Here is a 26,581-nt window from a genome sequence, read left to right as displayed (position 1 = left end):
GCCTCTTTGGCTTTTTAGGTTTTCTTATGGCTTAGGGCAAGAACTAGCTCATATCCCTTCCTCCTTCTGTTGGCTGACGTGAGCCACTGTGTCTGCGCAGACTCCTGAAAGGAGGGATGCCTCAAGAGTTGATGCCAGGAGGACGCCCTGCTGGGGTTCACCTGTGAGCACCAATCGCCACTACAGGGCCCGTTTCCTCAGTGAATGAGAGCAGGGTTCTGTCAGCTCTGGCATCTTCAGCCTAGTCAGAAGACACCTGCTTCGCTGGCAGTCCCATATCCCTGTTACAGGAAGAAGGAAAGCTGAGGAAGGTGCCATCACTTTCCCTGAAGTCCATCCCTAGCTGGTTTCTACAGCTTTGTGACATGACCACTTTCTCCTGCAAGGAAGTGTAGGAAACGTAGCTCTGTAGGGTGCATTGCTAGTCTGGGCAAAGGACTGGTAAGGAAGGAGTACTTGTAGGTTACATACGAGTTGGATAGGGTCCTGTACAAGTGCTTTGCCCAGACAGCCACAGGAATGGCTACGTAAACCCAGGCAGCGTGTATTCATTTATCAACGACCCAATAAACCCTTAGGGTCAGCCGCACATCAGGCTTCGTAGGATGCTTGTAAGGACCAGAGAAGTGAGCCTGAGTGGGAGTCAACTGGCCAGGATCATCTTCAGGTCTTAGTCTTCTCTCATTAGGTACTGAAGTTAGACAAATGGCCGTGAAGCAGCCAGTCTCACAGAGGGCTTCACCCACGTAGAGAAGCCACTGCAAGTACGTTCTTTATGGGACTCCCCTGGAGTAGATGCTGTCACCGTGCCCAGTGTGTCCATCATGGGTGGCATTGTGGAGTTGACTCAGTCTCTTGTGTGGCTCTAGAGACCAGGAACTGAATTTCTTGCCATATTGTTTTATTTAATTTAGAAATGTTTCTTACTGAAATGGGCTTGTGATACCAGAACAAACAACCAGAAACCACCCACTGTCCCCTCCCCTGCACGCAGGCTTCCTGCTTCATCAGTGTGGCTGATGATAGCTTGTCACTTAGATCGAGATGTACCTTGTCAAAGAACAAAAAAAATTGCATGGGGAACCCAAGGTCGCCATATGCTAGGCAGGCTCTTTGACTAACCTACATCTTCAGGCCTGAATAAATCTAGTTTAAGAAAAAGTAAGCTGGGCATGGTGGCGCACACCTTTAATTCCAGCACTCGGGAGGCAGAGGCAGGTGGATTTCTGAGTTCGAGGCCAGCCTGGTCTACAAAGTGAGTTCCAGGACAGCCAGGGCTACACAGAGAAACCCTGTCTCAAAAAACAACAACAACAAAAAAAAAAAAAAAAAAAAAAAAGAGAGAAAAGGAAAAAGTAGGACCCCCCCCCCCCGCTCCTTAATACATAATACATAAACAAAAGTGTGTATCACGGAATGACAGGCAGCCATTATTCTACTGCAGATCCAAGAAACATCATTACAACTCCTTAATACCCCACCACCTGCCCATCTTGAATTTCTCGTTCTTTAGAAGAGTTAACTACTAAGGCTTGGAATGGTGGTACATGCCTGTAATCCCAGTAATTGGAAGCCCCAGGCAACATACTGTCTCAAAAATCAAAACAAGGGCTGGTGAGATGGCTCAGTGGGTAAGAGCACCCGACTGCTCTTCCGAAGGTCGGAAGTTCAAATCCCAGCAACCACATGGTGGCTCACAACCATCCGTGACGAGATCTGACGCCCTCTTCTGGAGTGTCTGAAGACAGCTACAGTGTACTTACATATAATAAATAAATAAATAAAATCTTTAAAAAAAAAAAAAAAAAAAAAAAAAAATCAAAACAAAATGGAACATATGTAGGTATTTTTCAAAATCATGTTTTTTTGCTTAATACAATTCTAAGATTTATCCGGACAGATGTAGCCGTAGGTCATTTTTTTTTTTTTTAAACCACTAGACTGCACTTCTGTTTTAGTCATGTTCTTTGCTATTCATGATATTTGTTTTATTTATGTGTGTATGTTGTATGTGTGTGTAGGCACATATAATGGTGTGGTACACATTTGGAGGTCAGAGGACAGTTTGTGGGAGTTGGTTCTGGGGATTGACCTCAGGGTTTGACCCAATGTTGGATGACCTCACCTGCTGAGCTATCTCACCCACCGGACATTCTTGCTGTAGTCATTTCCATGGCAACAGGTATTCTATTGGTTTTCATGGTTGCTTTTGCTCACCATGTGTTACTCAACTTATTACTAGGTGTACATGGACAGGAAGTTTGAGATTGCTGGGCATGTTAGATATAATCTCTTTGCCCACTATACGTTTTCACCAAGGACGTATGAGGGGTTTGAGTTTCCTTTGATCTGTGTCTTGTCTCAGTCGGTTGGGTAAAGCTTTCCTAGTGTAACGGACACGAAGTCTTCCTGTGGTGAATTTGCAGTGTTCTGAAGATGTGTAAGGCAAGGCCACTCTTGTTTCCTTCCTCTCCACACTGCTGTGCATTTTGGGCCACTTTTTCAAGGGTTTATTCATTTATTCTTTTGGTTTTGTTTTGTTTGTTTTTCCAGACAGAATTTCTCTGTGTAGCCCTGGCTGTCCTGGAACTCACTCTGTAGACCAGGCTGGCTTCAAACTCACAGAGGCGGCCCACCTGCCTCTGCCTCCCGAGTGTGGAGTTAACGGCATACGCCGCCATTACACCTACGGATTAGATTTTCTTCCTAAGGTAACAGAAGAGTTCAAACAGTAGCATAAGCAACTAACAACTTTACTAATCTGTAGTCTGTCCTAAGCATGGAGCTTGTTGTCCCTCAAAGAAGATCTCATGTAGGCCGGACAGGACTGGAACTCCTGCTCCTCCTCCTGAGGCTGGGTTTATAGGTATATGCCACCACACCCTACTGAAAATGAAGGGTTTGCAGATATCAGGATGGGAGCTTTATATGTTGCCCTTTTTTATTCTTAACTTTATTCCACAAATACTGACCAAGCACCTGAGAGAGGAGCTAGTTGATGTGGGGGCTGGGGAGATGGCACTGTGTGAAACAAACTTCCTGTCCCTGGTTGTATATAGACCTGTTGTAAAGGGAGCCATCGGAAAGCGTGGCAGGCAAGAAAAAGGCTTGGACTGGGCGGGCTCCAGTGCCATGCTTGGGGAAAGCCTCTCTGGGATGACACCGGAGCACTGGATAGCTAGGGGAAGAAGAACACTGGGGTGTAAGATAGAGGCAGCACAGAGGGCCTGAGGGGAGATGGTGCCTGGGGCGTGGGAGGGAGAATGGTGACCCTGTGTGTGGAGAGGTGAGGGGCAGAACACCCGAGCTCTTAGGGCTCACCAGGGTGAGGTGAGCCTTGGGCTGGGCACTGAGAAGGAGGCGGGGGGGGGGCGGTGCACACAGGTGGGAAAGTGATCCCAAGTCACCCTAAGTTTAAAGCTTTAAAGCTTCCAGCATTGTCACCCTGTAACCTGTATATTCAGAATCCTCTATTGCTGTAAACATAGCCAGTGTTTGTCCCTATAAGATAAGGCTTCTTTAAAGACAGGACTATCGTCGTTGTGATTAAGATAATTCAGAATAAGTTTTTACATCATCTGGGTTGGGCAGTGTTAACACTTAGGTCCCTCACTGTCTTTGTAGAACCTGTTTGTTCCACCACCAGTTCCCCTGGACTGGTTCCCAACCCTGTTAAATTTCTCTTAATCTTTTATAGGGAAGAGCATCCTCTCTTTCTCCTATCTTGGGCTGTGTGTGTGTGTCTGTGTGTGTGTGTGTAGGTTTGCGCATATGTGCGAGGGCAGGGCACCTAGTATCTTTATTTTTCTCTTTTATTTCCTTAAGACAGGGTCTCTCTTTTAATTAGAAGCCTGAAGTTTTGGCTAGGCTAGACCGGCTAACTCTCAGGGATTACAGGCACACATTATGTGGCTTTTCTGTGGATAGTAGAGATTTGATGATCTTAGGTCCTCATAGTTGTACAGCAAGTGACCTGACCCTCTGACCCTTCTACCCAACCCCGCACTTTGGCTTTTACTTGCTTTAACCCCTAGGCTGGCCTGGAACTCAAGACTTTGCTGCCTCAGTCTAGGATTACAGGTTATGCCACCATATCTGTGCTTTCTGGCAGCTGACCTGATGAAGAGAGCTGCGTCATTTGTTCTGTATACAGGGAAGTCTAGAGTGGACCGTGCTTTCCCTGTGTTTGCTGTAAATGAGTAGCTGGGTTTACATTTGTGCACACGTGTACACCTGAAGACCAAGTGAACTTCAGCTTTGATACACAGCAGGTGTACACGTGTGCACACATGCTCACATATGCACATGCACGCATTGTTTTGGCAGGAAGGGCATGGCCAACTCCTGGTGTTGCGGTGCCTGTATCCAGTAGGTACCATGGAGAAGTCCATTGTCTTCTGTGTTAGTGGCCGTGGGTGACTGTTGCCTAGGTCTGTTTTGTCATTGGCGGTCTGCCAGCATTGTGACATTATAATATGCCCTCTCCATCTCGCTGGACTTGTGCTGGAAGGAGAAACCACATGTATTATTCATCCCCACTCCCCTGCCCCCTGGGGTCTGGCTCTTTTGAACCTTTGCTTACATTAGAAATGAGGACTGAACCAGCAGCCTGGTTTCTAATCTGCACAATCTGGAACCGTGATTACAATCTTCCTGAGGGTTTTATGTTCGTTCCTTCGATCTTTACAGGACCTTGATACTGCACACCCAGATACTCGACCCAGCTGTCCCCTGGGCAGGTGTGGTTACCCCAAGCCTCACCTTTGGCCAGGTGGGACCTTTGGTTTTGCCAGTCAGCCGGCATCACTAAGAAGAAACTCTAGGCTGTTGACAGTACCCATCCCCCACCCCCAATATGTTTTCTGACTTTGGGAGTCTGTGAGGGTCTGCCCAGGAGCCAAGGTTTCATTCTTCCTACTTGGGTCAAGAGGCTTCTGAGTATTGTGCTGCTTCTGAAGAGGCTTTCCAACCTGACAGAACAATGAAGGGCTCTGCTCTGGTGGAGAGAGGCCATTCCTGCTAAGTGGCCTGGCCAGGGGGAACTCTGACCCTGGGCTCGTTATCTGGGTCATGGATTCTTTAGAGCAATAGCATGCTTAGAATCATTTGGATGCTTTGGGACCAGTTATGCATTGTCCTACCCAATCCCCAAGAGCCTCTTGGCTTCTAGAGAGTGGGAGGGGAGTGTTGGATGTGCAGCGAAGGGCCGTGTATTAATCCATTGGGTTGTTGACATATTTCGTAAATATTCCTTGAGCTTTACAAATGTTTCAGGACCTGGGGACAGAGCCCGAGGTTTATGCTCAGGGCGAGGGGTACAGATAACCAGGAGTAAATGACTAATAAGGTAATGGCAGGGATGAGTAACACTGGGAAGTCATTAAAGCAGAATGGCAAGGGACACACTGGGGGTTGGGGGGGGTGCTTCCCTCTGGCCAGGGTTGGGACACATCCACTGAGGTGGACCGCCCTCATAAAAGTCAGCTGAAGAGCTTTTCTCACAAGAGCAGGTGCAAGGTCCTGAAGCAGGAGTGCTTTTGGTGTGGCTGGAGCTGGAGGAGGCAGCAGAAGGGCCACGGTGAGGGCCTGGTGGAGTGTGTGAGTCGCCTCTCCTTTGTCTTCTGGCTACCCAAAGAAACACCAAGGAGGGGCTTTGAGGCAGCCTGGGCCAGCTGAAGGGGAAGGTACAGTGCAGGGTCAGAGTGCTGGCTTTGGTGCTGTGGAGGTGAACTTGACGGGGAATTGACAGAAAGGGTAGTGAGAAGGGTAGAGCATTATCCAGAGAGTTCAGACCTGGTTTGCGAGTAATGCCACTTAACACAGTAACCACAGCCTCCATGCCTCCCCCCATCCCCCACCTTTCCAAGACAGGGTTTCTCTGTGTAGCCCTGGCTGTCCTGAACTCAGGCTGACCTTGAACTCACAGAGATCCCCCTGCCTCTGCCCCTTAAGTGCTGAATTAAAGGCATGCACCACAACCACCAGGTATTCCCAGTCTCCTTTGACATGGGTTGATGTGGTTTCTCACATCAGTGTACGCACGCACACACACACACACACACAGACAGCCAGACACATAGTGGATAGCCTTCATGTAGGGCTGGCTTCAGACTTGGTATCTAGCCAAGATGGCTTTGAACTCCTCATCCTCCTGCCTGCACCTCTCTAGCCCTGGGATTACAGGCATGTGCCACCTCCTGGCTTCATATACTCTTTATTTCACCCTTTGCCGAGAAGGGGCATTGAGCCCCAGAGAAGTGATGCTCTCTTTACTGTTCACTACTTGGGGCTGGAAGTAGAAGCTGCTGGCTGTGGAGAGACCCATTTCTCCTTCCCTTCAGCCACAGCCTTCAGTCTACAGTGTCACCACAGCCTGTGGAGAATGTCCATGTCTTACACGGATTCAGAGTAGGATGAAGCATACCAGCGGCATTGCCTGATATCTTCCCTGATAACCCAGATCCTGACATGACTTTTATTACGGTCTTTATTACAGGGCAGAAAGCAGGGACTTTACCACTGCTGGCCTGGGTATACTCTACACGTGGCTCTGATGAGGTGTGGCTAGGCTCTGACCTTCGACTTGCTGAACGGATGGGCTGAAGGTTTTCTCACGTCCGTCAAATCCTTCTCGCCACCTTCCCCAGTGCGCAGCCAGCGATCCATGGTTTACTTGGTGTCTCAGAGGAGACTGTCACCCACCCACAAGTGTGGTTTTGCTTCCATGCTCACTGATCATCCTCAGGTGCACGAATTAAAACTCGTCACCGCACACTTTGAGTTTAGGCTTTATAACAAGGAGTTTAAATCTTGAGAAGCCACACAGTTCCAACAGTGGAACGGAAACGTGTAAAATGTGCATCTTCCCTCCATCTTGCCATCTGTGGCCTGACCTGCCACCTAGTTCCTGCCCAGGGGATGTTATGGCCCTCCCTTCTCTCCCTCCTCCCCCTCCCTGCTGGTCTGGAATTTATAGAGATCTGCCTGCCTCTGCCTCCCAAGTGCTTAGAATAAAGGTGTGTGCTATGAAACCCGGCTTCCCTGTTGATTCTCTTCATCTGTCTTAAAGTCTCCTATAGACCAGGCCTGCCTGTCTTGTCTACAAGAGATTCCCTACCCCTTGTCTCCACTCCCAAATGCCGGCTTTACAGGCTTTCACTACCACACCTGTATCTGTCGGCACATCTCTGACACAGTGAGGTGGTCTCAGTGGCCTGGTGAGAGAGGATTTTCTATACTAATATGCAGAGAAGTCAGACTGCTGCTGGCATGTGGTGAGCACTCACAGGCTGGCTGTGTTCCGGGCCTGCCCTTTCATTTTTCTGTGGCTCTACCTTTCTTGAATGGTCTGTCTTGAGGCTCCTCCCACGGCAGTGGTCAAGGTCTGTGGCATGGCGTTCTCTCCTATCAGGGCCTTGCTGGGTGGACAGATCGTTCTGCCCTTTCTCTCTCACTATCTCTGATTCCAAACAGCCTTTGTTTGCTTCTTGGGTTTTTATTCAGACAAGTCTTAGAGTTGCAATTACTGAAACAAAGTATATGGCTAACTGCAGAAACCCAGTGATATATATTGCTGGCTTGTATTCAGGAGAGGTTCTATCAATATGGAGTCTGATTAGTCTAAGGGAGCCCAGATTTTCATAGGTCTGCACCCACACTTTCTCTGAATAGTCCTTCAGTCATTGCTGCTGGAACCAAAACCAGCTTTGAGCTTTCCCTTGCTTTCCACAAGTGTACTTTATATGTTTATTAATCAAGAGCATTCCTTTAATTATCTATCCTTCTACTGGGTTAAAAAAAATTGCATTTATTTACGTGAGTGGATGTGTGTCTTTTTGCAGTTAGAGTCCTTGTTTTTAATCTGTATTTGATTTTAATTGAAAGTATCCTTTTGTGTGTGTGTGGTGCTGGGGGTTGAACCTAAAGCCTTCCGTTTGCCAGGCAGGTTCTGTCCACCGAGTCACCATCCCGCTGGGTGGCGTCTTTTTTTCCACACCTACCATCTGACATTTATTTTGGCCTAGGTTGAGATAAATATGTCTACTCTATCAACTCAGTAGTGGGTGGTTCGGGTAGTACTGCCCAAATAGTCTGCCCTCTTCCACCGACTTTTAGAGGCCAGCATAAATAAGGCCCTGAACAGGTTCCTTGTTTTGGTTGTCTGCTTTTCTTGAGACAGATCTCAATATGAAGTCCAGGCTGGCCTCAGATTCAGTCCTCTAGGCTCAGCCTCCCATATTCTGGGATTACAGGCATTTGCCACCCCTCCTGGGTTTACCTGAATGCTTTGGAGTCCAGTGACCCCTCCAGGCCCCCTGCTTGACCTTATTGCTTATTGGCAGCATTCCTGTTCCCAGTGAGGAAACAGGATGGCAAAGTGAGGCCACTGCCTGCTCTGCATCTCACCCTTGGATGAGCAGAGCCTGCTTGGCAGAGCTCAGGTTCCCCATAACCAGTGTGTTCAGTAGCCTTCCCTGTAGCTTCTTAGCATCCCTCCCGTGTATCCACCATGGTGGTCTTTATTGCTCTGTGCTGTGCTCATACACACACACACACACACACACACACACACACACACACACACCTCAGTGCTCTGGCCAAGGTGTCTGTGTCTCTGACTGTGAAAAATGCCAGTGCAGGGTGCTGGCAGGGGTGGGTGTCTCAGATTTTTTGTCCTCCAGGCCCCCTGCATGGGGACCTGTCTAGGCAGGGCTATTGTTGAATTCCAAGATGGCCTCTCAGGCACAGACTTCCATTAGCCTGCAATCTTCATTTCATCTCACAGACTTTCTAAAGCTTTCTTCATCTCTCAAATGGAGATGCCGAAGGGGCTTCAGAACATTTCATAGCTGCACAGGCTGGTGATGGCCAGGTCTGCAATCCTGGCATGTGGGAGGCTGAGGCAGCTCAGGAGCTCAGGGTCAGCCTTGGCTGCATCATAAACTTGGAGGCTAGCCCGGGCTGCATGAGGGCCTGTCTTAAGGAAGGAAGGGAGAATATATTTCTACCTAGTTAGATGGTGTATTAAAGAAGTTTTTGTTAGGCTGACCTTGGTGGTGCATGCCTTTAGTACCAACACTTGGGAGGCAGAGGCGGGTAGATCTCTGTGCGTTCAAAGCCAGCCTGGATCCAAGATAGCCACAACTACACAGAGAAACCCTGTCTTGAAAAACCAAGCAACTAAACGAAACAAAGCAAAAACAACAGGAAAAAAAGAAGTTTGTGTTAAGAGCTTAGTCTGAGTGAGATATGAGCTGTCCTTCCTGGGGCCAGATTCTGCACTTGAGCCCCCAGCAACCATTCTCTATTTGTTGAGGGAATTCTCTGGGTTCTCCTTCACTGAGGTTTGTGTGTGTGCAAGGTGCTAACAACCTACTGTAGATGTGGGGCTGTGACGGACAGAAGGCACTGACCGTAAAGTGAGCCTGTATTATCCCCAACTCACTTCCTGATTTTGATAATTGTGACTGAGAGAATGTCACTCTTCTTGGGAAAGACCTGCTGGCATCCTTGGTGATTAAAACAAGAACCAATTCATGAGAAAGAGGAAGCACCCGCTGCATCAGCTAAGCAAATATGGAAGTGACTAGAATACTTGGCTTTTGTTCTGTTTGGGAGGGACTGTCATAAAAACTCAGCCACAGTGAAATGCTTTGTTATATAGAACAGGGCTCTAGTTAAGAAGGCAGAATGTATATATGCTTAGTTTGAGTGGAAATATTCTAAAGGTTCAATTTAAAATAAAATAAAATAAAAAGATGGGATCCAGCTAGATAGCCCTGGCAGGCTTACAACCTACTCACTGTGTAGACAAGGCTGGCCTCAAACTCAGAGAGTCACCTTTCTCTGTACCACCACACCCAGCTTAAAATGTTTAAATTAAAAAGTAAAAACCAGTGTGTTTGAGATAAAGTCCCACTGAGTTGCCTAGGCTGACCTTTGAACTCCCAGAGCCAAGCAGTTCTGACTCAGCCTCCCCAGGCCATAGAACCCCAGGCACTTGATTCTGGGCTAGTTACTAAGACTAAAAGACGTTTACTCAGAGTTCTTGGAATAGTCGGTGCAGTGGTGAGCTACCAGGTGGGTGCGGAGAGCTGAACCAAGTGCTCTGAAAGAACACCTTAATCTCTGAGCTGTGTCTCCAGCCAGCCACCCCACCCCCTTTCTCTCTCTCTCTCTTTTTTTTTTTTTTTTTTTTTTACATTTTCTATTTGGAACTTTTAGAAACAGAAGGGGAAATAAAACAATCAAATGAAAAACTCCTACTTACTAAGGTGGCCTGTTCTGGGTCGTATGATGAGGATGTGCAAACCATGTGTGGAGCTGGCTGACCTGGGCCATTCCAACCAAGCCTTCCTCTTTCTGTCAGTGACTGGTCCTGGAGGAGGGCTCACGAGCCCTGCCTGTCCAATGGAGAGAGAAATAGGTCTTTGGCTGGCCTGTCAGGGAAAGGGTGCCAAGTGCCTGGGCTTAACCTTAATATTGCCAGGTGCCACCTTGGCCCAAAGGGTAGGACAGAATGATGAATTCTTTGCATAACCAAAAGTCATAGTAACTCATAGAACTTTTCGGATCTATGAGTCACGGGGCTGCCTTTCCCCTTCCCAAGCTATTTTCAGTTGGGTCTCTGCCACTTGGAACCCAGAATCCTAAGTACCGTAGTTATTTTTGTGGGTCCTAGAATCTGCACTCTAAAATGTCTCCAGGGATGGTTTCTATGAGTCAGATGTTGGAGAAACACTTCGATAGACTTTTTGAGTGGTTCTTAGACTTAAGTGAGCAGCAGACTTTGCCTAAGGAACTTGTTAAAAATACAGAGGCTCTGTTCCAAATTGCAGAAGACTCCTGGTTTCAGGCCGAGTAGCCGACTTCTCAACAGTGTTCCCAGTGACTGGGTGGATTCACGAGAGTGTGAGAACCCTTCTGATAAACGTGGTCCGACAAGTGTGGGTCATCCCTGAGGCTTCCTCAGATGGAGAGACCAGGGGACTTTGACTCTAGAGCAGTGGTCCTCAACCTTCCTAATGCTGTGACCCTTTAACACAGTTCCTCATGTTGTGGTGACCTCCAGCCATAATGTTATTTCATTGCTACTTCATAACTGTACTTTTTCTACTGTTAGGGATCGTCATATAAATATCTGATATGCGACCCCTGTGAAAGGGTTGTTCGACCCCCAAAGGGGTCTTGGCCTACAGATTAGACACCTGTTTAGAAAAAGATTGTTTCTCCTACCCGTCAGCCTGCCTTAGCACAGGGCGCTGCATCTACACGGCATCTAGACTGCATGTGTTTGGGTGACTCTGCTTGGATGAGCTTACTAGGACTGTTTAAACAATATGTCTCCGCCTTAAGCAACTTTGGAGAGAGTAGAATATGCTTTGTAACAAAATACGGCTGTAGATTCCTAGCAGAGAGCGAGTGCTTCCCCAGTTGTGTGGGTGTGTACGCTTGTTCTTACTTGGAGGTGAAGGAGAGGCAACAGGCCTCTTTCTCTTGCGTGAAAGAGAGTCTTTTGAGTTGATTCATCCGGCCAGAAAATCCCTTTTCAAACACTCTCATGTAGCAGCTTTGCTTTTGAAGCCCCTGAGGGTGGGGCTCTGAAGCCTGACTGACCCATCCCCTTGGCCCTGTTCCCCCCTCCCCCCAGGCACGTGTGATTTTTGTCATTGTCCTGAGGATTTGTGCCCTTGTGGAGTTTCTGCTGGTCAGCACTAGGAATTAGAGCACAGGTCAGCCAAGTTTATTCATATGTAAATTGATCCTTTTCCATTTTGTGCCCCCCCCTACCCCATTTTATTAAGTTCACACCTCTCTCTCTCTTATATATCAATTTAGAAAGTTGTCATCTATAAGTGACTCTAGGCTATTCTTGTGGGAAAGATAGAGTACATACTTTATAAGGTGGTGCATTAAGGTGGTGGTCAGATATAACTGGAGCACTGCCAGCGTGGTTAATTACTTAAAAGTGGCTTGCACAGCCCAGCCCGGTGGCAACTGCATGTTTGTAGCCCCAACTCCTGGAGAGACTAAGGACAGGAAACTTGAGCTGGTGGCTTGAGACCATACTGGGCAAATAGGGAAAACCTGTCCACACAAAGTAGCAGATGTTTTTACTACCTTATTAGTAAATCAGAATGAAAAGGAAATCCGTGTGAATGAATTGTGCACTTGTGATTGTGTGTGTGTGTGTGTGTGTGTATTTTCCTTCTATTCCTTTCTTTGGTGATAAACTTTAGAAAATTCTGCAGTCTGAAAAACATTCTCTTTAAAGTCAGAGCACTAACCTGTATACTGCTTAGCGCTTCATAATTCCAGTGTGGGTCAGGGTATCCTACTTCTAAATCCAAATGTCATCTGTGACAGAACAATGATGGTGGTGAGTGCGGGAGTCAAGATGTGTAGGCCTTTATTAAAGGTGACTCCCCAACCCCTGGGTCCCTCGGCAATATGTGGCAAATTGTTACATGGGGGGCGGTGGGGGGCGCGGGACGGGACGGGACGGGACAGATCATTTTCAAGGAGGCAGGGCGGTTCCTGTTTGGACCAGTATTAGGAAGGGGAACTTGTGAAAACAGGGTGAGAGAAGAGTCCTTCCCTTAAAAGTGTCCATGCTGTTGAATTCATTGCAAGTTTCTGTGATCTCCTAGAGGCGAGCACATCCAGGCCTTGAGAGTGTGGGCTTAAAAATTCCAGTAGCTGTCAGAGTAGAAAGTGCTGGGGATTTGAAGGTTACAGGCGTGCTGTGTGTTCTGGGACAGGGTATATAACCTCCCACGCTTCCATAAGCACATTCTGTATATACAGCTCCCATTTAGGGTCATTTGTAAAGCTGTGCAGCTATTACCCTAGTCCAGGGTTACAATGTTGCCATCATCCCCAAAGCCTTGTGCAGCCTCACCCCCCACCCTGATCCCGACGTCCTGCCAAACTGCTACCAATCTGCTTTTCATCTTTGTGTATTTGCCTTCTCTGAGGAACTCAAGCAGTCGTAGGGTGGCTAATAGTTTTGGGCCCCGGGCTTCTGCTATTTCGAATACTGTTTTGAGGTTCAATCGTGTTACAGTGTGTAGCAGCACTTGATTTCTTTTCATTGCTAAGTATTAATCTCTTGTATGGTTTATACCACAGTCGTTTACTCACTGGCTGGTTGGTTGATCCATATTGCTGCCAGGCAGGTGTGCTTATGAGTAAGGCTGCGATCATTTTCAGAAAGGCTTCATGTCAACAGATGCTTTCATTTCTACTCACAGATGCACCTGGTGACTGACCTTTCATGATGAGTCCACCCTGTTGGTTTTTTGTAGCATTGCAGCAGGTGAGTGGATGAGTCCAGGGCTTCTGCACCCCCTGGCACTTGCTGTTAGAGCAGTGTGGTGGGTGTGCAGCGCCACTCTGCAGCCCTCCCAGCAGTGGCTAGAGGGGAAGGGTCCAGGGTCTCACAAAGCCCTACCTGAAACTTGTGTACCACCACACCCATGTTCTGCAGTGCTGGGGCTCGAACTCAGGGCGTTGTGCGCGCTAAGCAAGCATTGAGTCTGAGTATCAGCCCCTGTCCCTGTTCTCTAATTGAATTGTAAGGGTTTGTTGATGTTGTTGTTGTTGTTTGTTTTGTTATTGTTTGTTTGGTTGGTTAATTGACTGATTTGTATAGATAGGATCTTATGCATAACGCAGGCTGGCCTAGAGATCACAGACTTCATCTGCCTCTGCCTCCCAGGCTCCGGGATTAAAGGTGTATACCACCATTCCTGGCAAGGCAGTTTTTAAAGAAGTTTGGTTATTAGTCAGGTGTGGTGACCAACCAGGACTACGTAGAGAGACCCTGTCTCAGACTAACAAGAGGAAAAGAAGGATGGCATGTAACCAGGACTGCCTTCTCATTATGGAACAGTTTGATCCTGAACTTGTGAGCCTGCTGCCTTCACCTTCAAGTACTGGGACTGTCAGTGGCTGCCGTCATACCTGGTTCTGAGTTCCTTCTATGAGAGCCGGACTGTGCTGGCGCACGCCTTTCATCCCAGCACTTGGGAGGCAGAGGCAGGCTGATATCTGAGTTCAAGGCCAGCCTGGTCTACAGAGTGAATTCTAGGACAGCCAGGGCTACACAGAGAAACCCTGTCTCAAAAAACAAACAAGCAGGAAGAGTCCCTTATATGATGCCAGTCATCAAATCTGTAACTTGTCAATTTATAAATTATACATACATGGATATTTGTTTGTTTGTTTGTTTTTTAAGGACAAAAGTCTCACTTTATGGCCCAAACTAGCTCCAGACAAGATCCTCCTGCCTCAGCCTCCTGAGTGATAGATAGGATTACTGAAAGGGAACAGGTACCCCAAGACCAAGTTCTTAGCACAAAGGAGATTTATTTACCCCAAAGGGACAGAGGTCAGGGAATAAGGGGCAAAGACAGAAGACAGAGAACAAGGGAGGTGGGAAGGGATATCTATCTGCCTTGGAGGGGCAAAGGACTGCCTCTGGGTAGAGAGGAGTCTGACGTGGCCCATAGGAAAATGGTAGTTTATAGATGGAAAAGGAGACCCCCTGTGTTAGGATGAGGTGTTTAATTTTAACTGGGCATGCTAATTAGGGTAGTAGCCACAAGGGGGCTTTGGATTGCTGGGCTGAGTACTTTGATAACGGGCCTTGGTAGTCAGCCTCAGGAGAAGGAAGTGGCCACCTAAGGGACCTTGGTGGCCAGCTTTCTGAATGTAATCTAATGGTTTAGCAAGGCAGAGGGAATGGGGGAGAAGGGCAAGGCCTGCTAGAGCCATGTCTGCCACGCTCAGGCTGGCTAGAGTCCCTTCAGTTAGTCATGCACTACCTACCATACTGGCTACTTTTCCTTTCCTCTCCCTCACCCCTTCCCTCTCCCTCATCTAGGTCAGAGGCTTTTTTGTTTGGGGTTTGGGGGGGGCTTGGGGTTATTTTATTATTATTTTATTTTATTTTATTTTATTTTATTTTTTGAGACAGAGTTTCTCTGTGTAGCCCTGGCTGTCCTGGAACTCACTCTGTAGACCAGGCTAGCTGTGAACTCTTGATCCACTTACTTCTGCCTCCCAAGTGCTGCAGGCTGGCCTTGAACTCAGAAATCCGCCTGCCCCTGCCTCCCAAGTGCTGGGATTAAAGGTATGTGCCACTTCAGATCTAAATGTAAGAATTAAAACTATAAACTGCTTAGAAGCAAGCACAGGAGTATATCTTTGTGACTCTGAGCCATGTTTCTTAGGTAGGACACCAAAGGCTCAAACAAGAAAAGGAAAAGTTAATCCGACTTCATCAAAAGCAAGAGTGTTGTGATTGGGGCCACCAAGACCATGACCATAGAATGGGAGAACAGGACTGCAAGTTTTGTTTTGTTTGTTTCAGAGATTTGTGTACAGGATTGTACTGACGATTTTGGAATGTTAGTTTCTTTAAAAAACACAGAAATATGTGTGCTTGTTTTAATCCCAGGTGTGGAGACAGAGGCTGACTGTCTGCAGCAGCTGACCATGATTTGCCTCGTGCTCTAGCAGAGACATGGTCTTGCCAGCTGCAGATAGTTTCTGTGATTGTGTGATGTTTGGAATTCTAGGAACTTTTCAGTGGGTATATAAATGATAGGGCCCCAGGAGGATTGGTTATGGTTTGTTAGTAGTCATGCTCAAAGAAGAAACAAAAGGAAAGGAATTAGATTCAACATTCTCTCCCTCCCCCTCCCCCTTCCTTCTTCTCTCTCTCCCTCCCTTCTTCTCTCTCTCTCCCTCCCTTCTTCTCTCTCTCCCTCTCTTCCTCCCTTCTTCTCTCTCTCCCTCCTTCCTTCTTAATCTCCTATCGGGGGTGGGTAAAGGGTGGGAAAAAGAAGAACTTACAAAATAGAAAAGACAGCTACACAGGATATACAAATAATGTACTGTCTAAAACCCATTTTTTTCAAAATTATTTACAGTTTTTTTTTATTTATATCTGTGTGTATGCCGTTGTATGTGTGTGGGTGTCCCAGGAAGCCAGGGTTTGGAGGAGACAGATCCCCTGGAACTAGAGTTGTAGGTGGTTGTAAGCCACACAGTATATATGGGTACTTTGTGTGCCCTCTGGCACTTGTGTGTGAGTGCATGTGTGTGCTTATGAACCTTTTAAATAGCTTAGAGTCAGGGCATTAGGGTAGGAAAAACTTTCTTTGGGAGAATTTGAGAATTTTGTTTTTCTAATGTAGTAACAGGCTTTATGAATATTCATGGAAATTTGATAAAGAACAAATTCCATCAAGTTCTAGGGAAGGAGTCTATAGAAAATTGAATCCAAGTTGTGTACATTTCTATTTTGCATCGTTTATATGTAGCCTTTATGAGAAGAAACTGTGACGATTTGGCCAGCTCTCTCGCAATTTCTTTTTGTTGTTTTGAGACAGGATCTCGTGTAGCTGAGGTTGACCTTGAACTCCAACCCTGTCAAGTATTGGAGTTCAGGGGTGCTCTGCCACACCCTGCCTCTCTGTAGCTTTCTGGTGGCTTTTGTTTTAAATGTTTCAATTTGTGCTTTTTTTCTTTTCATAACTTTTGGGTTTTTTTTGTTTGTTTGTTTTTTTGTTTTTTCGAGACAGGGTTTCTCTGTATAGCCCTGGCTGTCCTGGAACTCACTTTGTAGACCAGGCTGGCCTCAAACTCAGAAATCCGCCTGCCTCTGCCTCCCGAGTGCTGGGATTAAAGGCGTGCGCCGCCATGCCCGGCTTTCATAACTTTTGTGATGGAACACTCGTGCATTTCTGAATTGTATTCAGTGTTTCCTGATGACTGCAGAGGCATGCACCGTTCTGTGTGGTAGGTGATTTTAGTTGCCATTCTCTCCTGAAAAGTTCATGTCAGGGAGCCAGCTTCAGTATCTGCGGGCATTACCACCTGTGATCAACTCAGGGTTCTGGTAGGTGCTGGGGAATGTGTACGTTAGACGCAACAAGCTGTGACTTGACACTTAATTTTGTATGGCCCAAGTATATGCCGTCGCTCCACTCTCCACCCACCCTGTCAGCCACGGTTGGTGTAGACACAGACAGAATCCCACACTCGCCTGCTGTGTGATCTACCACTTACTGATTCTCCTGAAATAACTGCTAATTGGTTCCAGTCCCACTTGGATTTTAGTGGTGCCTGCCACAGCCTTTAGTCCAAAACCACTGTGTCTCGAGATGGTTCCCAGTTTGCCACAGTGGCCTCAGGCCTCTGCCAGGCACACACGCCTGTGCCTTGGGCTCCGGGACAGTTGCTTCACGAAGACTTGTTCCAGGTGCTGAGGGCAGGTCTGAACAAAGCCTCCCTTCTGGGCCTGGATTCCCCGAGGCTGCTGGAAAGCCAGTCGCTGTGTTCACAGTGGTAAGCCTGGGACCCTCTGGGATCCAAGGGTGTCCACAGTTCTGGATGATTTTGTTAATGGCCTGCTTCCTTCTGCTTGGTCCGTCTGGGGCGGGCTGCTCTCTGCAGTGCACTGTGGGTGAGGCTGGATTGCCTTTTGCCAGCCAGCTGGGTAGGGAGGTGATTTTGATCCACCTCCACCCTCCTCAGCATTTTCTTGTGCACAGAGCACTGTTCAGAGTTGCCCCACTGCGATGCAGCCTCCAGGCCCCCCTGATTCGGTCTCATTCATCTTTCTTTTCTTCCCAGGCCCTGGAGACAGGTGGGGGATGGAGGCGAAGCAGGTGTCAGGTGGAGCCAGGAGTCATAGAGGATATGAGAGTGGGAGAGCTCTTCCCACAGGCAGGAATCACCAGACAGGGGTTGGCAACACAGGTCCCCAAAGACAGGCCCAGAACACCCGCCCCCCCCCCCCCCAGCTAGCTGAGGAATTTGGCACAGATGGCAGCGTCCTCTGGGCTTAGGTACAGTTTTGGTTGGCTAGGATTGCCACAAGCTGGTTGGCTCAAGCAGCAGAAATTGGTGTAGCAGTCCTGAGTTATGGAGGCCACAGGTTTGAGCTCAGGTATGGCCTAGGTTGGTTCCTTCCGGGCTCTGGAAAGAAGGTCATCTCATGGCTCTTTCCAGCTTCTGCGAGCTGGCTGGCCCTAGAGTTTCCTGGAGTTTTTTTTTTTTTTTAATCTTACCATGTCTCTGTTTTTCACGTGGTATTTCTGTGTATGCATGTCACATTGTAGCCCTGGCTGTCCTGGAACTCATTCTGTAGACCAGACTGGCTTCAAACCCTGCCTGCCTCTGCCTCTTGAATGCTGAGATTAAAGGAGTGTGCTGCTACCATCACCACCGCTGGGTTCTAGTTTTCCTTTTCATATGGACACCAGTTCATATTGGATCAGGGGCCTGCCCTACTCAGGTGTGACTCATGCTTTTATTTTATGTGTGTGGCTGTTCTGCCTGTGGAGGTCAGAAGAGCATGTATGATAGTCTGGAACTGGAGTGATAGATGGCTGTGGCCTGCCATGTAGGTGCTGGGAATCAAACCTGGGTCCTCTGGAATAGCACTGAGAGCTCTTAACTGCTGAGACATCTTTCCAGCCCTTTGTGCTTTAATTTCTTTTCAGTATTATTATTACTTTTCTTGTAGTTTGTTTTCTGTTCTTTGAGACAAGGGTTCACTGTGTAGCCCTGGCTGTCCTAAAACTGAATATTTAAACCAGACTGGGCTGAACTTACAGAGATCCTCCTGCCTCCATCTCTAAAGACCTCATGCTAACTTGCAAAGAGCTCTCTCTCCAGCTACCTAGTTTCCGAATGAGGTCACATTCTAAGGAACTGCAAAGTGTAAGACTTATAACAGGAGGGGCTGGGGGCGTGGCTCAATGGTAGAGCCCCTGCCTAGAATCCCCCAGTGAGGGCTGAAGGTGGGGCTCAGTGGTAGTATGCACAGGGCTCTCAGTTCCTAGTACCACACACACACAATTAAAATAACTAAATAAAACATTTAATGTGAGTGGGTATTACAAATTAAAACCATAACAGAAAATAATAACAATTAGCCAGTTGTTGTCCCGTATCAGGTCTGAGGTTCTGATACCTTCAACTTTAGTAGGACTCACAGCCCTCATTGGCTTGCTGCTTCTGTTTTTGGCCCTTCCATTCTGTTCTCCAGAAACAAATGCAGATCCAGGTGTGGTGGCACACCCTGTCATCGTCCTGGCACTTGGAAGGCAGGAGGACCCACTAATTTAAAGCCAGCTGGGTTACATAGCAAGATACTGTGTCAAAAACAAACATAAAACCATGAGTGAAGGCGTGGTTTACACATGCCCCACTCGTGAGCCCTTCAGGTCTCTCCCATGTCTTGCCATCAGAATCATAACCAAACTCATGGCACAAGAAAGCTGGGAGATGCCTGGCTGAACCCTGTAGGTGCCGCTTCAGTTGGCGCTCTGCGATGTCGTCGTAATACTTCGTTTTGATCTCTTGGCGGGTTCTGATGGCAAATTGGTTGCTCTGTGGTAGTTATAAGTTGAAGTTGACTGCAGCAGGTCCTTCCTCAAGTTTCAATGTTTGGGTCTAAGGGAAAAGAGGGCGTGCTCCTCTTTCTGTTGGAACTTCTATAAACTCTCCTCACCTCTCTGTCAGCTAGCCAAGGTTCAGTGTCCAGCTGTTCCATCACTATGAGCAGGGGAGGGCGAGAGAACATTTGATGTGTTAATTGTGTCTGTCATAGGCCTAGGGCATCACTGACGTGTCATGCCCCACAGAGTGGGGATACCTGGGTCTCGACTAAAATTAGGATGCTTTTATAAAGATAAAAGAAAAAAGAATGTGGAGGTGGGGGTGGGCAGGGAGGATTATTTGCCAAAACAATTCTGCATTTAAAATAGCCTTAGAGCCAGGCACAGTGGCTCAGTCTATAAGACCAACACACTTAGGGGGCTGAGACTGGAGGATTGTTACAAGTTCAGGAGCAGAGTAGCCTATAGAGTGAGACCTTATTCAGAATGGCTTCCTCCTTACCACGACCTATAAAGACCCGCCTCCGCCCCGCCCCTTCACCATCTTCACCCAGGACATCCAGTCTGCTGTTTAGGTTCTTAAAGCCTGCAGCTCTCCTTTGTGTGTGTTCTTGCCTGGCTCCCAAGGCTTGTCCCGAGTGCTCTCCCCCCGGCCTCACTCCTCGGATTCCAGCTTGCGCATCCAGTTTTCCCTAAGCCTCCTCTGAGCAGCCCCAAAGCTCCGCCGGGCCCCTTGCTATTCTTGCCTGGCAAAGCTTCATAGCAGTTACCATAATATTTAATTACACGTTGTGTTGGTCTTTGCATGTTTAATGCCTGCCTTCCCTACTGAGCTGGAAGTCCCAGAAGGTCAGGCCCAGGCTTGTTTTTTTCCATCACAGTATATCCTCAGTACATACTAGATGATTTTTAAAAAGCTCTTATTAAATGAGTGTGGTTGGGGTGGAGCGGTTTACTCATGTAAACCTTTGGGTAGCGGGGGGCCTCTGCACTGGAGCAGGGAACAGAGTCTGACCGGAAGTTTTAAAACCTTGGCAGTGAATTTCCAAAGTGAGAGTTTTACAAGTGGATTAAGTGAGTCTGTGCCCCTGCTATACATTTACAGGCTCCTGGACCGAGTAGAACCCAACGTGACCTACCTTTTACAGTCTGGGGCCATCCGAGATGGGATGCCTCCCAGCATTCTTGGGCACATTAACAAGAGTCTGATGATGAATGCATTTTTAATTAGACTCCTAGTTACCTTGTGTTAGGGCCAGGGCAAGCAGTGCCGAATACCAAATGGAACTGTTCGATGGTTCACGCCGTTCTGAGTCTCTCCCGTTGCCGGAAGCCTTTCACCAGGGCATCCTCTTCTCCCTAAAGCCATCTGTCCATGCGCTTGGCTGAGAGTGGGAAGGTCACCAGGCTGAGGCTGGGACCTTCCAGAAGGAGCAGTGTGGCTAGAGGACTTAGCTGCCGCAGTTGACAGGTAATGCAGAAATGCCAGAGACATCACCGCTGCTGGTTCCTGCTTGCCTCTCTAGCACTCCGGAAGCTGAGTGAGGCTGATCATGAGTTCAAGGCTACCCCAAGCTACATCAAAAGCCCTGTCCAGAAGTGGCTGAAGGCTGGAGAGACGGAGCAGTGGCTAGAGTGCTTGCTGTGTAACGTGAGGAACTGAGTTGAGGTCCCTAACACCTCTCTAAATGCAGGGCATTTACCTGGTGGCCTACTTGAGGCCCAGTGCTTGGTTACAGGAAGGGAATCCCTGGGAGAAGCTGCTGGCTGATTAGACTAATCAAATTGGCAAACTCCGGGCTCAGTGACAGATTCTGGCTCAGTATGTAAGGAGAGAGCAATTGAGGAAGACACCTGGTACTGTCAGCCTTTGGTCTGCACGTGCATGCTCACAGACATGCCTACCCCACCCCCCAGAAGAGGTTAAGATGTGTCTTGTCATTAGGTATGGTACAGAGCACAGAGACAAATGCATTTCTGAGGTAAGCTGGGGCTTCCTAATAAGAGCCTATCTTTTTGTTTTGTTTTGTTTTGGGTTTTTTTTGGTTGTTGTTTGTATTGTTTTGTTTTGTTCTTTTCCTCTGAAACTCACTCTGTAGACCAGGCTGGCCTTGAACTCACAGAGATCCACCTGCCTCTGCCTACCAAGCGCTGGGGCTAAAGCACTGATGCACCACCACCATCCACTTTTAAGAGCCTATCTTAAATTAAAAAAATAAGAAGAAAAAGAAAGAAGAAGCTGTATGTAGATTTGGCTTTAGGAACAGATACATAGTAACAGTGTCCTAGACCAGAGGGCTTTGTGGGTTTGTTTCTCTTATGAGGCAGCTGGTGTGACAGTGCCACAGTACTGGGGACCTGGCCCCTGCTTTCTTATCTCACCTTGGTTGATGCCTTCATTGCATGTGAGTCCAACTGTGCACTCTGGCTGGTGAGATGGAAGAGAAGAGGGGCACACTCTCCCACTGGTGTCAGCCATTGCTGTGCATTCACAGGTTGACTAGCCATTCTCACAATTCAGTTACAGGACGTTGTCTTTGCCCCCAGAAGAAATCCTGGACTTACCATTCACCTTCCCCACCCACCACACCTTGGCAGCCTCTGAGGTCTGTGTTACCTCTTCTGGATATTTCATGTAAATGGCATGATGGAACATGTCCATTATGTCCAGCTTCTTACACTTAGCATGATTTCTGTTGTTTTTTGCTGTGCTCACGATAGAGCCCAGGGCCTGAAGCATGCTAGGCTGCTGCTGAGCCACATCTCCATACCCTCACTGCTGGATTCTAGCTAAGTGCTCTATCATGTCCTCTGTGGCTGAGCCATCATAATTCTAAAAATAAATTTTTGCTCTTTGAAAATTTCATTCATGCATACAATATGTTTTGCTCTTTCTTCCTCTAACTCCTTCCAGATCTATCCCTTTCCTCTCTACTCCTAACTTCAGCCCCTTCCTGCCTTCCTTCCTTCCTGCCTTCCTGCCTTCCTTCCTGCCTGCCTGCCTGCCTGCCTGCCTTCCTGCCTGCCTGCCTGCCTTTCTTCCTGCCTTCCTGCCTTCCTGTCTTCCCCTCTCTCTCTCTCTCTCTCTCTCTCTCTCTCTCTCTCTCACACACACACACACACAGGTGTGAGGCCATCACAGAAGAATAGTGGACCTATCAGAAGCCATACCCTTAAAAAACAGAACAAAACAATGGCTTCTCCCTCTGTCATAAGCCATCAACTGTCAGTAACTCCTCAGCTTGGGAGGAGGGCACGCATAACCCCCTCCCCTCCACAGCACAACATTTTAAAGATTTGTCTGTCTTGCACATGAATTGGTGCTTCCTGTTTTTGTTTTTTGAGTTAGGGTCTCATGTAGCCCAGGCTGGCCTCTCAGCTCACTGTGTAGCCCTGACTCGTCTTGAACCCCAGATCCTCGTTCCTCTCGACCTTCCAAGTGCTGAGATTGCAGATATGTGTTAAGATGCCCAGCAGGGTGTCCTCTTCCATTTTATGAATGGACAGTACTCCATTGTGAAGATAAGCTGAATTTAGAGTACCCATTCAGTAGTTGGTAGGCCTGTTGGTGTTTACTATAAAAAGAGCTGCTGTGACTATTCCTGGGCAGGCTGTATTTGGATGGAGATACACACACACACACACCTAAATGTGAACTGGGTCATATGGTAGCTAAGTTTAACTTTTTGAGGCATAAGATAGGTACAGGTATTTTCCCTGCACGTATTATCTGTGCACCATTTAGGGTTAAAGGCGTGCACCACCACACCGTCCTCCTCCCCCCTCTTTAAAAGCCAAGGTCTCACTATGGATCCCAAACTGGCTTGGAATTTGAATCCTCTTGTCCCAGCCTTCCCCAGTGCTGGAATTACAGATATTCACTGCTATGTCTGACTACTATGGGCTCTCTGACATTTTCAATTCATAAAACAGTATTACAAAAAAACAAAACAAACAAAAAACAGTTGTCTATTGAGATTTAGGTTTTTTATTGTGAAGGAGAATTTGAGGTGTAGTACAGCCAAACCCATCCAGTAAGTACCATAATTTCTAAATAGCAAAAGGCATAAATGTCATCTTGGGATGTGTTATAACATATGGTGTTAATACTTGTAGTTTCTGTGGGTGACACATTTACAGATGTTGGAAAACTGTGTGGTTCTCCTGTGCCATAATTAAAGGAAATGCTGGATTTCATTTAGAGGCTAATGAAAAATAGAGGGGCAGCTTCACCATCCTCATTAATATACCCCTTGAATTCTACCATGTTTTATAGGACTTGACCCAAAATCTATACACTTCTTCTCCCCTCCCATTGGTCTGAACTTAGTCACATGGCCACATCTAAGTGAAGGAAGGGGGTGCGGGGGGGGGGGACAGACTGACTTCATTCAAGTCAGCTGTTTTCCTGACTACAGTGTAGGGGTTCAGTTATTAAAGGGAGGTGTGGGTAGTAAGACAGGGCTAAGCCAGTACTTCATGCATGCAGCCATTTCCTCTCCCAGGCTCAGAACATTTCTTGTTAGTGATCAGCACCTTCAGAAGGATTCAGCCTTGTGCTTTGAGGCCGCGTCCTGTGCGGGTGGAGTCTGCAGGCAATAGCGTGCTCAGGTGGGAGCCGCCCCCATGATGTCGAGGACTGGGCCTGCCTAAGGGAGCAACATCTGCTCGCTGCCCAAACAGTGCTCACACCAGAGCAAGCGCTCGTGAGGTGGGACGGCTGGACATCTGCTCTGCTTCCATTCTGCCCTCTAGTGAGGGACAAAGGGGTCAGGTACTTACCTGAATTTATCTGTATAAAGTATGCATTGGCTGTAGCCACATCGTGAAGCCACATAGCCTGCACCTTCTTCCTGCGCAGTAAGACGTGGTTGGCTCTCAGATGACTAGGTGGGATGGTATGTTGGGAATCTTGCTTCTAAGTGTTGAAACCCACCTTCAGAGAAAGGACTGATTTCCTGGCTTGAGAACGTCAGCCACAAGAGTGGGCAGGGAGAGCCTCTGGGTAGCAAACAGCAAGGTGTGGACGGCTCACTGGCAGACGTGGCTCTTTGTCTCGGTTGTGGAGGCAGAATGGAAGGCAGTGGTGAGTGTAGTCATGACACACGCTGGCTTTTATTGAGCACTTGCTGTGTGCCTGGCTTTCAGGCAACTTGTTTTTCACCAGCCTGGTGAGATGAGCCTACCTACACCTCCATTTCCTGGCACACAGGACTGATTGGCCTGCCTGTGCCGCAGGCGTATGGTCATTAGCTCGTGGGACAGGTGGGCTCCACTGAGAGGCTTTGTAGCCCTTGTCTCAGGTAAATGGTACCATCCTGGGGCGAAGGCAAAGTGCCCGAGCAAATAGCTTAGCATTCTGCACAGAGCAGGCTGTGTTTCTTTTATTTCCCTGGTACTTACATATTTTTAAAGTTTATCTTACATTTTACTCTTGTGTGTGTGTGTACATGTGTGTGCAGTGGAGGGTACAGGACAACTTTCGGGAGTCAGTTCTCTTCTTCCACCACGAGGGCTCTGGGAATTGAGCTCAGACTGTCAGGCTTGGCAGCAGGAACATCTAAACCGTTTCCTGACCTCTCTTTTTTGAGTCAGGGTCTCCTGTAATTCCCTGGCCTTGAACTCCTATGTAGCTCAGGCTGGAGTTGAATTCCTGATTCTCTCGTCTCAGCCTACCAGGAGCTGAGATTACAGCCATGTGCCATAGCTAGTCTTTTTTTTTCTTTTTCTTTTTTAAGATTTATTTGTTTTCATTTTATGTGTATGAATGTTTTGCCTGCATGCATGCGGGTATACCACGTGTGTGCCCGGTGCCCTTGGAGGGCAGGAGAGATTCCCTTGCACTCACATTACAGATGGTTGTGAACCACCATGTGGGTGCTGGCAACTGAACCCCAGTCCTCTGCAAGAGCAACAAGTGCTCCTGGCCGCTGAGCCACCTCTCCCACCCCAACCCTTGATAGTTTTTGTTTGTTTTGTGTGAGCGGCCATATGTGCCCCACGGCACACCTATCGAGAGCAGGAGAAAACCTGCAGGAGTCAGTTCTCTCCTTCCACCACGTGGGTCCTGAGTGTCAAGCCCAGGTTATCAGTCTTGGCGGCGCACACCTTTCCCTGATGAGCCACCTCACCAGCTCTGTGGTCTTTGTTTTTAATGATGGCTTTTGCAGTTTTGAATTCATGCCTGGCCTGGCCTCCCTGCTGCTCCTCCAGCACCTCTAGTGTGTCTCTGCCCTCCAGGGCTCACAGAGCCAGGGGCTCTTGTTGATGCCCCCGGATTCTAGGTCAGCCTTTCACGCGGTTTCAGGTTTTAGGAGTCAGTATTTTGTTGCTCTAGTTCTAAACATGAAACTTTAAAGGGATTTTGACTGGGGCTGTAGTTTGATTGCCGTGTGTGAGTCTCTGTGTTCTGTCACCAGCACTGTAAAAAAGAAAGGGGACGGAAGGGAGTTAGCTCACTGATCAGCACACACACAGTGTATCTCAGGTGCCCTACCTGACCTTCGAGACACGGGGACATCATTAAGCCAGTGACTGCCCTCCTGAAGCTGAGTCTGGAGGAAGAGGCAGGAAACACGTATGTTCAACAAGTAGCTTGCCTAAACCCAAACATCTTAGTCAAAGTTGTATTGCTTTAAAGAGATACTTTGATCACAGCACCTCTTATAAAATAAAGCATTTAACCGGAGCCTTGTGGGCACGCAGGCAGACATGTTGCTGGAAAGGTAGTTGAGAGTTCAACGTCTGGATCGGAAGGCAGCAAGAAGAGCAAGTGAGCCTCTGGACATTTGAAACCTCAAAACCCACTCCCTAGTACCATCTTTTCTCCAACAAGGTCACACCTCCTCATAGTGCCACGCCCTGGTGACCAACCATTCAAATCTGTGAGCCTTTGGGGCCATTCCTATTCAAACCACCATAAGAGCCATGAGGCATACCACGAAGGAGGGAACACTGAGAGAGCCAGGAAGACACAGCGTGTGGAGGACTGGTGGTGTGTAGACCCCAGTGGTGGGGGAGGACATGACAGCCTGAGACACGTTTGCTCTGAGGCTTAGGGCTGAATGGTAGCAGAGATAGAGCAGGGTACCCCCGGGACTCTTGGGAAGGCCCAGACGCTGTGTAATAAGGCCCACTTCAGTGTCCCCGGGACACGGCTGTAC

General features: G+C 47.9%; 1 protein-coding gene across 15 annotated transcripts in view; it reads left to right on the top strand.

Annotated features, from left to right (window-relative positions):
- Positions 1-26,581, top strand: part of Sipa1l3 (signal-induced proliferation-associated 1 like 3) — a 198,790-nt gene that overhangs the window by 17,584 nt on the left and 154,625 nt on the right. For 5 of the 15 annotated variants that reach the window (XM_017312346.2, XM_011250729.3, XM_011250730.3 and 2 more), the window contains one exon: positions 13,254-13,318. The exons of the other annotated variants lie outside the window; for them this stretch is intronic. The gene's annotated coding sequence lies outside the window, so the exon portion shown is untranslated. The remainder of the gene's footprint in view (positions 1-13,253; positions 13,319-26,581) is intronic. 15 annotated transcript variants of the gene reach the window in all.

This window comes from Mus musculus, chromosome 7 (assembly GCF_000001635.26).
Source record: "Mus musculus strain C57BL/6J chromosome 7, GRCm38.p6 C57BL/6J".
In the NCBI taxonomy this organism is placed as follows: domain Eukaryota; kingdom Metazoa; phylum Chordata; class Mammalia; order Rodentia; family Muridae; genus Mus; species Mus musculus.
Note: the sequence above shows the minus strand (reverse complement) of the source record. Positions and strands in the feature narration are given on the sequence as shown.